This window comes from Chinchilla lanigera, unplaced genomic scaffold (genome assembly GCF_000276665.1).
Source record: "Chinchilla lanigera isolate Chin_1 unplaced genomic scaffold, ChiLan1.0 scaffold00089, whole genome shotgun sequence".
NCBI classification, from domain to species: Eukaryota; Metazoa; Chordata; class Mammalia; order Rodentia; family Chinchillidae; genus Chinchilla; species Chinchilla lanigera.
In genome coordinates, this window is record NW_004955490.1 from 4,527,258 (window position 1) to 4,538,932 (window position 11,675).

The following is an 11,675-nucleotide window of genomic DNA, read 5'->3' on the forward strand; positions in this document are numbered from 1 at the left end:
CTCCTTTTATGTTTGTTGATGTTGTTCTATGAAGCACAAATGTTTTTACTTTTGTGATGTCAAATTTATCTACTTTTCTTTTGTTTCTTGTGGTATTGGTGTTCTAAGAAACCATTTCTCATTCCACAGTTACAAAGATTTATGCTTATGTGTTCTTCTAAGACTTTAGAAATTTTAGCTCTTATGATGAGGTGTTTGATCCATTTTGAGTTACTTCTGTGTATGGTGTACAGCAAAAGTTCAAATTCATCCTTTTGCAAATGGCTATCAAATTGTTCCAGCACTATTTGTTGAAAAGATCATTATTTCCTCACTGAATATTCTTGGCAGGCTTGTTGAAAGCCAATTCACCTCAAATCTGGGATTATTTCTGGAATCTCAGTTCCATTGATAGGCCTGACTTTAGGTCTATCATTATGCCAATACCATGCTGTTTCCAATACTGTAGCTTTGTAGTAAGTTTTGAAATTGGGAAGTATGAGACCCCAACTTTATTCTTTTCTTTCAAGATTGATTTGGTTATTCTGGGTCTGTTGCATTTCATTATGAATTTTAGGATCAGCTTGTCAATTCCTGCAACAAAGCCATCTAGGATCTTGATAGCAATTGTACTGACTCTGTATAACAGCTTGGAGAATACTGTCATCTTAGCAATATTAAATAACATTCAATTTAAAATCTTAAAATGAACATGAGATTTATATTATTTTGTGATAAAAGCAAAACAAATATTGTTTATAAAATGGTGATGGTACATTTGTCCCTTTTTAGCTCCACCTCTTCACTAGTGTTCCATTTCTCTCTTTGTTGTTTTGAAGTGATCCTCAAGAAACAGAAACAAAGGCCTTGTTATGAGAACTCGTTCATTTTTACAAAGGGGCAACTCTGATCCTCAAGATTCTTTGTTTTGCAGGCTCTAATACAGTCTCAGAGTGGGTAGGGAAGGAGATATATCATTAATCAAGAGTATAGTGTTTGCCAAACCCCATGTCTTATATTTCCGCACAACACTCAATTTTGTGAAAACATTTTACATAGGTATTATTTTAGCGTGACTGATGAGGAAATGGAATATTGGGAAGGTTAAGGAATTGGATGGAACTTATAGAGCTATTAGGTGAAAGAGTCAGAATTTGTATTAAGGTTGACTTAACTCCAGAGTACTTGACATTTCATCTGTCCAATGTTCTGAGACCACTGAGAATAGAAAAATATCTCTTCAACCTCCTTCCTTGCTCTGATACCCAAGCCTGGCAGAAGGATCTCATATCCTTTCTTTGGAACTCTTTGGCTGTTGAGTTGTTCCCAGGTTCTTTTCAAGTGGAAGGTCAAGAAAAGTCCATAATCTACATCAGAATGCTTCGCCAAGATGACCTGTTCCCGGGGTTGCCCTTGCACAGCCCACCTCTGTAAAGGAGCTCTACACAGAGACAACATTTCCTTCTTTTAACGCATGATTCAGATTTAGTAAAATTTTTTGTTTTTTAATGCAAATGTTTCATTTACCATTTATTTTAGTGCATCTGCATTAAGAGTTTGAATTATTTTATCCAGGATTTACATATTTACCCAAGATTTCACATATTTAAATAGGACTCAGGATTTTACAACCTTAAAAACAAAGTGGTGTACAGTCATACCTACTCAGTCTCGCTGAGAGTCAGCATAGAGTTAAAGCTCAACACCTTAAGGAAATGCTAGCAGAGAAATATGTGCAAATATTTAACAAGTTACATACATAATTTTTAATTAAGGGATGTATAAGGAAACAGTCAAGAAGCTGGTGCCAATGAATAAAAGATTTTCCTTCCAAAGAAATTATAACATCTTTGGAAAGCTGTCTAGTTCTTTTAGTTCTTTCTTTAGTTCCCATGAAGTTCATGCAGACACATTTTTTGAGACAATCCTAAAGTACATTGTAGATGGAAAATGGAATGTACATCCAGAACTATAGGTGAAAACTAAGACCTGGGGGCTGGTAGAAAAATCTTCCTGATTTTGGTCATCACACATTTGTATCCTGGAGTAAAGGTTATTTGGCCTCTTCTGGCACTTGTGTATTATGAAGGTGGCTGTGACTGCCACAGTGCTTTCTCCAGCTGCTAGACCTTAAGCTTAAATTGGTATGTTCCAGAATAAACAAGGCAACAAGCAGAGCCAGCAGTACTGAACAGGCTCCAAAAAGGAAGGGAGGCCCAGCGATGATGGAATTCAGTTTAAAGTGATGCTGAGGGCTTGTGTTTGTCCCCAAGTCTGTTCCTGTTGTTGGCAGTTCCTTAAGAAACACGTAGATCATGTAGAACATGAATCCATAAAAGGCTGGCCCCAAACCACTGCACAGTCCTGGAATTCCTGTTACCATTCCTTGAACAACACCTTATTGATCAGCATCAACAGTTTGTGAAAACGGCGCACTAACAACTGAAAAGGTAATACTAAATACAGCTGCTACTGCCCTCGCAGCCCACGTCATGCAAGGTTTTGAACCAAATCCATACCATGCCAGCTGTAATATTTGAAATCGCCAACCCACTAAAATGGTGTTCTTATTTCCAGTTGCCCTCATAAGTAAACTCAAGACGATGGTCTGTGCAATAATGGAAAGAATGCTAAGGATGGCTATGAATACTGCAGCACTTTCTGGTGAAAATTTTATTTTCTGTTTGAGGTATTACAAAAAAAGCTGGAGTGCTGACCTGCTTCGGGTAGGTAGGAGAGAAATACAGTAATGCAGACAAGCAGCACTATCGAATCTTGGCCTACTATTTCTAAAGAGGCCAAAGGGTCAGCCTGTTCCCAGGAAATGGGTCCTTCCCATGATACCGGTCACATCGTCTCGGACAATGACTCAGGCACAGCAATAAGAACAAAAAAAGCTATCTAGTAAAGGTATTGCTGTAGCTAGGACCAGCACTAAGCTGTTTCCATACACTCAGCTGAGGTAAGCTCCAATCGCAGGTGACTGAACTTGCAGCAAATGTTGCTGAAACCAAGCCATAACACATACTTCTTTCAGGCTCTTGGATTATATCTGCTACATGTACAAATACCATGGAGAAAGTAACTGCAAATCCCCCAGAAACAGAGAGAACAGGGAAGTAACAGCATGGGCTGATCTTCATTAAAGGAAGTGGGGCACGTGCGAAAAATACTATTAGCAGTCAAAAGGATTTTCTACCCCAAACATCAGAAAGAGTACCAATAAGTTGGGCACTGAGAAACCATAACAAACCCTTATCCCATGAATTAAGGCATTCATCAGAAATGTATGTTCCCACCAAGGCTGGCCATAAATAGTCCCCAAGCAAAATACTCCCCAAAAATGATGATAACCACATGATAAACACTAGGAGAACCTACTCCTTGAAGTATGCCTCTGTCTTTAATGATGATCTTCTTGGCCAACACGATACTGCAGTTCGCAGCCTGTTTCTTTGTCTTCTCCTGGATCATTTTAGCATCCTGACTCTGGGCGCTGCTGTAGCCACTCCCACGGCAGCGGCCCCAGTGGTGAATGCATCCCTGCTACTGTTGAGTCCAGCCCTGCCTGGTGCCATTTTGAGGGCTCGGCCTCCAGAGAGCTTTGCTTTTTATCCCATGGCTGGACTTAAAGCTAGGCCAACAAATCTCACATTTTTTTATTTCAGTGTAGAAACACTTCTTTCCTGCTAAACCATTTGAAATGTAATTCTCATTGACAATTTATAAGAACCCATTTTATTCTAAAATAAAATACTTCTATGCCTAGCTCTGCATCACTGTCAGATCATGTTCAAGAAAACGAAATAGGTCAAACCTATGTAGTTGACAGTCAAGAACTATGCCTTCCTTTTTCTATTTTTTAAGGACTATGCCGTCTTAAGCATCAAAATAAAAGTTAGTTAGCTTACCTTCCATGGCGGAGGCTGACTTGCAGCAACTGGCAAAACAAATCCAAATCCCATGTGATGAGGAACACTGCCTGATTCTTCTCTGATGGCCAGTACAAAAAAAAAAAAAAAAAAAAAGAAAGCCTCCTCCTCATCTGTCTGTGAGTTCTCAGTTTCAGAAATAATTTTAACATTGGAATTTTATGCTTTTAATACAGGATTATTGTAGAGAAGGTTTGCATTCACAAGCTGCAGTTGTTATTCTTCACTATTTTTCATTCTCTTTTAGCTAAAGGATCATTAATTTTGATTTTTACAATAAATTTATTATCTGTCTATCTATCTATCTATCTATCTATCTATCTATCTATCTATCTATCTATCCATCATCTATCTATCTATACTGGAGATTGAACCCAGAGCCTCAAGCATGCTAGAGAAGCACTCTCATCACTGAGCTACACCCCTAACCCCAATTCTGATTTCATTTGAATTTCATTTGTGGTTCCCATGTCTCTCTACAGACCTATAAGCAGGGGTTATCTTCTTGTTCAGGAAGTATTGGGGAAACTGTTGAGCTTGAGGGGAGGCTCCACATGAGGGAATGTGATGGAAAGCCAGGGGCCTTCCTGATAATGTCTGAGAGCCCACAGAAAGGATTAAAGAGGCATGACCCAGTGAGATTTGCTTTTCAGCAAAAACACTAGCAGCATTGTGAATGAAAAGAGTGCAAAGAGTGGAAGCCAAGGGACCACTATGTTCAGGCTGTCCTTATTTCTGGGATTACTGCACTATTCCAGAGTAGTAGTGTGGACAAAAAGACAGGGATAGCTTAAGGCATAATCATTGCTTTCACTACTCTATACTGTGCCCTTGTTTTTTTGCTGTCAGGTGGCTCTCATTTTTTTTGTTTGTTTTTTATTTTTTTTTTGTCTTTTGAGACAGGGTCTAGCTATGCCGTTCAGGCTGGCCTTGAGCTCACTTTGTAGCCCAGGCTGGCCTGGAACTCACACAGATCAGCCTGCCTCAGCCTCCCGAGGGCTGGGATTACAGATGTGTGTCACCATGCCCAGCTGTAGGTGGCTCTCATTTGAATTCAATCATTCTTGCCGGCTTGACTCGCTGGTAGCACACACATGACTTTACATCAGGCAGCTTGTACCGCTTCTCAGGATGTCTTTGATTATAATAATGCAAAGAAAAGCACTGGCTTATCAGACTGCATGTAATCATATTATAGTTCCTCAAGGAAAACTTTAGTTGTACAAAAATTTGTAATACAGCTAATTTGTGGTTCAGCAGTTGTAAATGTATATTATACACACCAGCAGTGGAGTACTCATAAGATGTCCATGGTAAAATTTAGAGAATTGACTACTGACATACTATTCATAAATACAGATTCCTTTTAGTTTAAAGAAATAAATATATTAATTATTGTTATAATTTTTAATTGGTATAAATAATAAAAATGAATGTTTATGTTTGGGCAGTAATGATTCAAATTTGAGCTATTATGAAATTTAGCCCATTTACAGACTTCTTATTAATTTTATTACTAAAAGGAATGATAAAAGTGATTAGATCTGTTTGTGCCACCAGTGGTACAAGCCACCCAATGGAACAATCAAGAAAACTTGGTAACTGAGGAAATAGTAGGGGTAAATAAAATGGGGAATTCAAGGATGATGCCTCAATTTCTGACTTTGAGTAGAGAATATGAGGAGAGGAGCTGACCTGATGATCATGGGATAATATATTTAGTTCTGGGCAACTTGAAAATCAAGTTTCTTTAAGACATATTAGTGGAAATGCTGAGTGGATAGTTTACAATAAATTTCTGGGACATAGGGAAGGAATATACAGGAATTATTAACTTGGGAGTCATGATATAGGTGGGAGTTAGAGACAAGGGTGTGAATAAAATAGACCAGGGAAGCATCCTGTGGGATGCTTACATGCAAGGGACAAGAGAAGGAGAAGGGGAGCTGCAGAAATGTCAAGAAATGCAGAACAATGATCAGAAGAGAGTGGTCACAAACCTGAGAGGTGCCAACTTTAAAAGGAATACTTAGCATTCACTGAGTCAGGCAGGTGTGGTGGCCCAGGCCTATAATCCCAGCACTCAGGAGGCTGAGGCAGGAAGATCACTGAGAGTTCTAGGCCAACCTGGGGTACATAGTGAGTTCATTGCCAGCCTGAACTACATAGCAAGATCCAGTCTCAAAAAATGCAAAAAAGATAAATCCCAAAGTACCAATAACAACAACAAAAAGAAAACAACTACAACAATAACCACAGAAAAGAAAACAAAAACAAAGCCCCCAAACCAAAACAAAACAAACAAATTCATTCAGTCAACTAATGTTTACTGAGTTATTACTACCATATCCAGGGATGCCTGCACTAGTGTAGCTTATATTCATTTGAGAAGAGTCAGACAACAGGCATAGTAAATGAATAAATGATTGAATCAAAAAGAAATTGACAGGTGCTATGAGGCAAAGGACCAAGAAAATAAGTTCAAGAGTTCTGGTGGGAGAATTCCTGTTTCAGTGGGGTGGTCAGGATAGACCTCATTGAAACAGAAAAGCATGAGCAAAGTCTTGAAGAAAGTAAGAGATGAAGATGTGGATTTGTGAGAGAAAAGTGTCCCCTCAGAAGGAAGGGGACACCACAGAGGTTCGGAGGCAAATGAATTCCTGCAGTGTTTGTGGAGTAACAAGGAACCAGTGTGCTGGGAGCAGAATGAGTAAGGAGGGGACAGAGAAGTATAGATGAGACGTTGAGAGGGTGGTACACAGGGGGCAGACCTTGTGCATCTTCATTGCAGGGACCTTGTCTTTCCTTTGAAAGGAATATGGAATTATAGAGTTTTGATCTTTGTTCAATGCAGTGTTGAGGCTGTAGCTCAGTGTGCAAATGTAGAAGCAAGGAGACCTGTTAAGAGGTTATTATAATAATTCAAGAAGAGGGTATCATAGCTTGGATCAGTATGATTGCAGCGAAGGTGGTCAAATTATACATACGTGCCATCATATACATTCTTTTTTTCACTGTTTTTCTTTTTTGGTGCCAGGAATCAAACTCAGGACCTTGTGCTTGCCAGGCAGGTGTTTGTGCCACTGAGCCATATCCTTGGCCCCACATACGTTCTTTCTTTTTTTATTGTTTGGTCTTTTTGAGACAGGGTCTCACTATGCAGTTCAAGCTGAACTTGAACTCACATTGTAGCCCAGGCTGGCCTCAAACTCACAGCAGTCCTCCTGCCTCAGCCTATCATATAGTTTCTTTTAAAAAGTTTCAGCTTCATTGAAGTATAATTTAAAATCAATAAATCTGTATGGTTTTAATTGGGGTGCATACTTCCCTTGTCTGCATCATTCAAAGTTCACCTACAAGCGTCCACATGCATTTGTCCTACTCAGGACCAGAAGATCTCCAATAATGGTTAAAGTATTGTGGAAGAAATTCTTCTGCCTTTCAATCTGTGGCCAAAATTCACTCAGAGTAGTGACTACTATTGAAGGGATTCTAACCTACCAAGATTTTTAAAATGCTAATGCTGATGTTAATAATAAGAGTAAGTAATAATAATAATACATAGTAGTATTGTATCACTGCTCTGTGGCAGAATAACACATTGGTAGTTTAATTTTTTAATATTTTATAAACCTTGGTGTATTTTTCTATCTTTTCAAAAAGAGGAAACCAATGCTTAGAAATGAAATGTAGCTCTAAAAATGTGAACTCTTAATTCCATATTTACCTAAGGAGGAGCTATAAATCAGAGGCAAGAATAAAAGATACAGTGAGGACCAGTATCAAGCATGTTTGAGACAACTGTGGTAGGAATGATGACTTTACTATCATAATTTTACTTTTGGTGAGAAATCCCACTGTCCAGAGATGTTTTTTATGGGGAGGCACTAGGGGATGTAGAGTTAGGAACCTGATATAATATGTTAGACTAATTGAAAACTACTAGAAGCATGCAGGTTGGCATTTTGCAATAAACTTAAATAGAATAAACACAGTTGGTCTGTTAGAGTGTGTTAACAGGAACTGTTGAGGAATTAAGAGACTCCCTGGTGAGTCCAAAATGTTGAGGAATTAAGAGACTCCCTGGTGAGTCCAAAATGGCGGCCCTGTCCATTGGAAGGGAAAAGGTGGGGTGAATCTATCCCTGTGGGTCACAACGTATACTCCAGCCAATAAGAAACTAAAGGAAAGCTACCAGGCCACCATTAGATGCTAGCTAGTAAAGTAAGTGGCGCTCCAGGCAGAATCTATTCATTAATTCTCAGATACTTCAGGGGCTGAGGAACCAAACTTTGCTTTGCTTCTGTAGCTGCAGATGCCACCTCAGCTGTAGCGAGGCACAATGATGAGGAACAACATAAGCGGAAATGATTCATTATGGTGCGTGTGTGGAGGCATGCTTGTTCAAGTGTAATGCCAAGACAGCAGAGGAAAACCTGGTGGAAAACCTGAAAGTCTGAGGAAGTAAGGTGAACTCAATTGGGTACATGGCATTTTGCAGGTCAATAAGCCTGTAACTATGTACTGAGCCTCGCCTTCCCATCAGCAGAACTCTGGGTTGGGGAGGGTTGTGGAGGGTGCATTGGTCCAGTACAGCCAACACTGCGTGCCTTATAGTGTAGATGTTAGTAAGAATGACATGAAAGCTTTAGTTTCTATGTCGTGTAATGTAGACAATTATTATCTTTTCCACAGTCAAGTCTTATGATAGATAGAGATACCCTGAAAGCAGATTGCGATATATGTACTTTTGTTTCAGGTGAAAGACACCTTACCAAATACAGTACAATGAAAATCAAAACAAAAATCATTGCTGAAGGTGGTAACGGACCAATAACATCAGGGATTAATATTTTATGGAAGTAGCTTGGTAATCCCTGTTCTCTATTGGAACACTAGAGAAGTAACTGCACCTTACTTAAATAAATTGAAATGTCTGAATTATGTCATCTACATCAACTTATGTGTGAAAGGGATTTTAATTCCATTCACTAATATTTGTTCAAGATAGTTTAAAAAGGAAAATATGGAAATCCTGGGGGAGCTAGCAACTTGTGTTTACTGTGGAGCTTCATGACACATTATCAAGAGCCTTGCTCTGTAATATAAAATTGCTAGAACATGAATTGCCCTCTTGTCTTTACAAAGTAATTCAATTTTGAATTTTTTTGGGGGGAAGTGTATCAGAAATTGAACTCAGGACCTCATACTAGCCACGCGGGCACTGTGCCGCTAAGCTACATCCCCGGCCCCAAGCAATTCAGTTTTATATGTTGTGAAATTAAAAGTTGTTTCTTATGAATTTTACTCTTGTGTGACATTATAGGCCAAGGAACCAGTTGATCCATGTCTACAAGGGGGAACTCATAACAAATATTTCAATTCTCTGCTTCCTGAATGAGACTCCAGAATCACCCCAAGAGAATGTTAGAAGTCCTGCTATGTAAGGTAGTGGGGCTGGCGTCAGGTGAAGTCAGTTTAGTGAGGAGTGTTTTGATACCAAGGTTAACTGGGAGGTTGGTGGTAGAACTAGGCTGGGACATGATATCGTTTGTGTCTTACCTGGTTAGCATGACCTCTGAAACCTTACACGGGAGCTGACATCTATTCCATTGTTTTTCTTATAGCAAGTTTTGTTGAGATATGTGTTGGTCTACATGTAGTTACAAGAGATGATTCATTTCCATTTCCCCTCTTTCTCCTCAATGGAAAGATTGCTTCTTACTTTGTGGAAATATATCTCTCTAAGATGTAGGACCAGAGGTACTCCAGGTAATATGTGAAAGCCCATGAATAACGGGGCCAAACTGCCATTTTTCCTCTTTTATTCCAAAGTCGGCTGCCTGGAAGGATGTGGAGATTGTGTACAGTGATAGTACAGCAAAAGCTGTAAATTAACCTCTATGGGAAATGGGGGATCTGAAAAGGGCTAGAGAGCATTGACCAGACAAACCCCAGGTGGGGAGAGGGGGAAAATGCAGCTGAAACTTTCCCCTGTTCCAATGATTGCGAAGAACTGAAGAAGAAGCACCAAAATGGTTCCAAAGCTGTACCTAAATGGTTTGATTCCATAGTAAGGGTTTCTGCTGTCAGGTAAGGAAAAGTAACCTGCTATGAAACTGCAAGTGAACAAGTTACTCCAGTACCCCATGCAGAGCTCTACTGGCACCAGCAAGCGGTATGATTTTGTGGATAGGGATAGTGACAAACAGGAGTACAGTAATTGGACAGAGACCCTGCTATGGGTTTAGCTGAAGGTAATGGTAGCAGTGTGCTTAATATAGCAGTATGGGAAGACATCAGATGCCAACAGGTGGCAACAGGTAGGGGTGTGTGTGTGTGTGTGTGTGTGTGTGTGTGTGTGTGTGAGGCTAAGGCCCCTGAGAAGATGCAGAACAATCATAATGTGCAGGGCACTCCAGGTGTCAGCCCCTCCCATTGCAGTAGGAGACAAGGTTAAAGTTCCAAAAATCAAGCTAGTAGAGCTGACTTGTGGAATAATCCATCTATCATTGCTTGGACCTCAATCCTTCAAGCCATTGTGCTAATAGGAAATGCCCTTTAAATTTTTCTTTTCTGAAGGAACATATTGATAATTTGCTAAAACATAAAAAGTATTTCTCCTCCATTTAATTGGGGTAAAAAATGAGGAAACCCTGCCAAGAAAGGATGTGAAGCTAACAGGGGGAGAGGCAGTAAAGCACTTTATGCACATGCCCATCAGAAATTGTGGTTAATAAGCTAGTTGCTGGGATTCTTATTCACTTGCAGGGTTTTATGTACAGTGTTTCTCTTACTTTCAACATAGAGAAATACAATAAAAAACTAAAGCTTGCATGTAAGTACACTGAACAAGAAAATAAGAAAATTAACATTTATTTGGTGAAATATACATTTGGAGTACAGTATCAATGTGTATCCAAGTACACAAAGGTACAAAATTTTATACATGTGCTCCAGAAGGAGCACTATGGCTTCTGTACAAGTAATGTTGGTGGAATAACCCTCCAGCTTGTTAAATCTGGTATTTTTGAGTGACAAATCTGACTCTAACAGGTGCACCTGGAAGGTTTCAATGAGCTTTGGGGTCATTTAGTCACATTTAGAGGTGATTTTCTTTTTCTTTCTTTTTTTTTTTTTTTTTTTTTTTTTTTTTTTGGTCCTGGGAAGGAAACTCAGGACCTTGCACTTGCCAGGCAGGTGCTTGTGTAAAGGTGATTTTTAATAGAAAATTTATCTTTAGTAGAAATGTGCACAGTGCCTGTCACATAAGAGAAGGTCAAGAAATACTTTTTAAAAGAATAAATGAGCGAGTGAATGAAAGTTCTCAGGAATCTGGCTTTCAAATCTCTTCTGTGTCCTGAAGATCTTCATACCAGGTATTAGACAAAACAGCATAATCCAGATCACTTTGTGTGTTCAGAATCTTCCAAGTAAAAAGATAATCAAAGTCAAATTACTTATTGCCTCTGCTTTCTTTGGGGGATTTCCTCCATCTGCCTTTGGGATGTACCAGGCTTGTGCGCTATACTGAACATGTATATTTGTCTCGGAGCTAAGGCATGTAAAAGCCACATGGAGACTCTGAGTTTGGGTTATTATTTAGTGGTAGAATGTGCAGGGCATTTCCTGTATTTCTCTCAAGGTTGAGCATCTGCTTACCTTTACACCTGAAAGACAGTTCGACCCTCTGACCTGCAAAGTGGTAAAATAGCCAACACCACAGGAGAGGATGGGAAGGTGATAGAAGAGAGAAGCACCAGC

General features: G+C 39.4%; 1 pseudogene; it reads right to left on the minus strand.

Moving 5' to 3' along the window:
- Nucleotides 1-2,005: 2,005 nt before the first annotated feature.
- LOC102005717 lies at nt 2,006-3,453 on the minus strand (annotated as a pseudogene).
- Nucleotides 3,454-11,675: the final 8,222 nt, after the last annotated feature.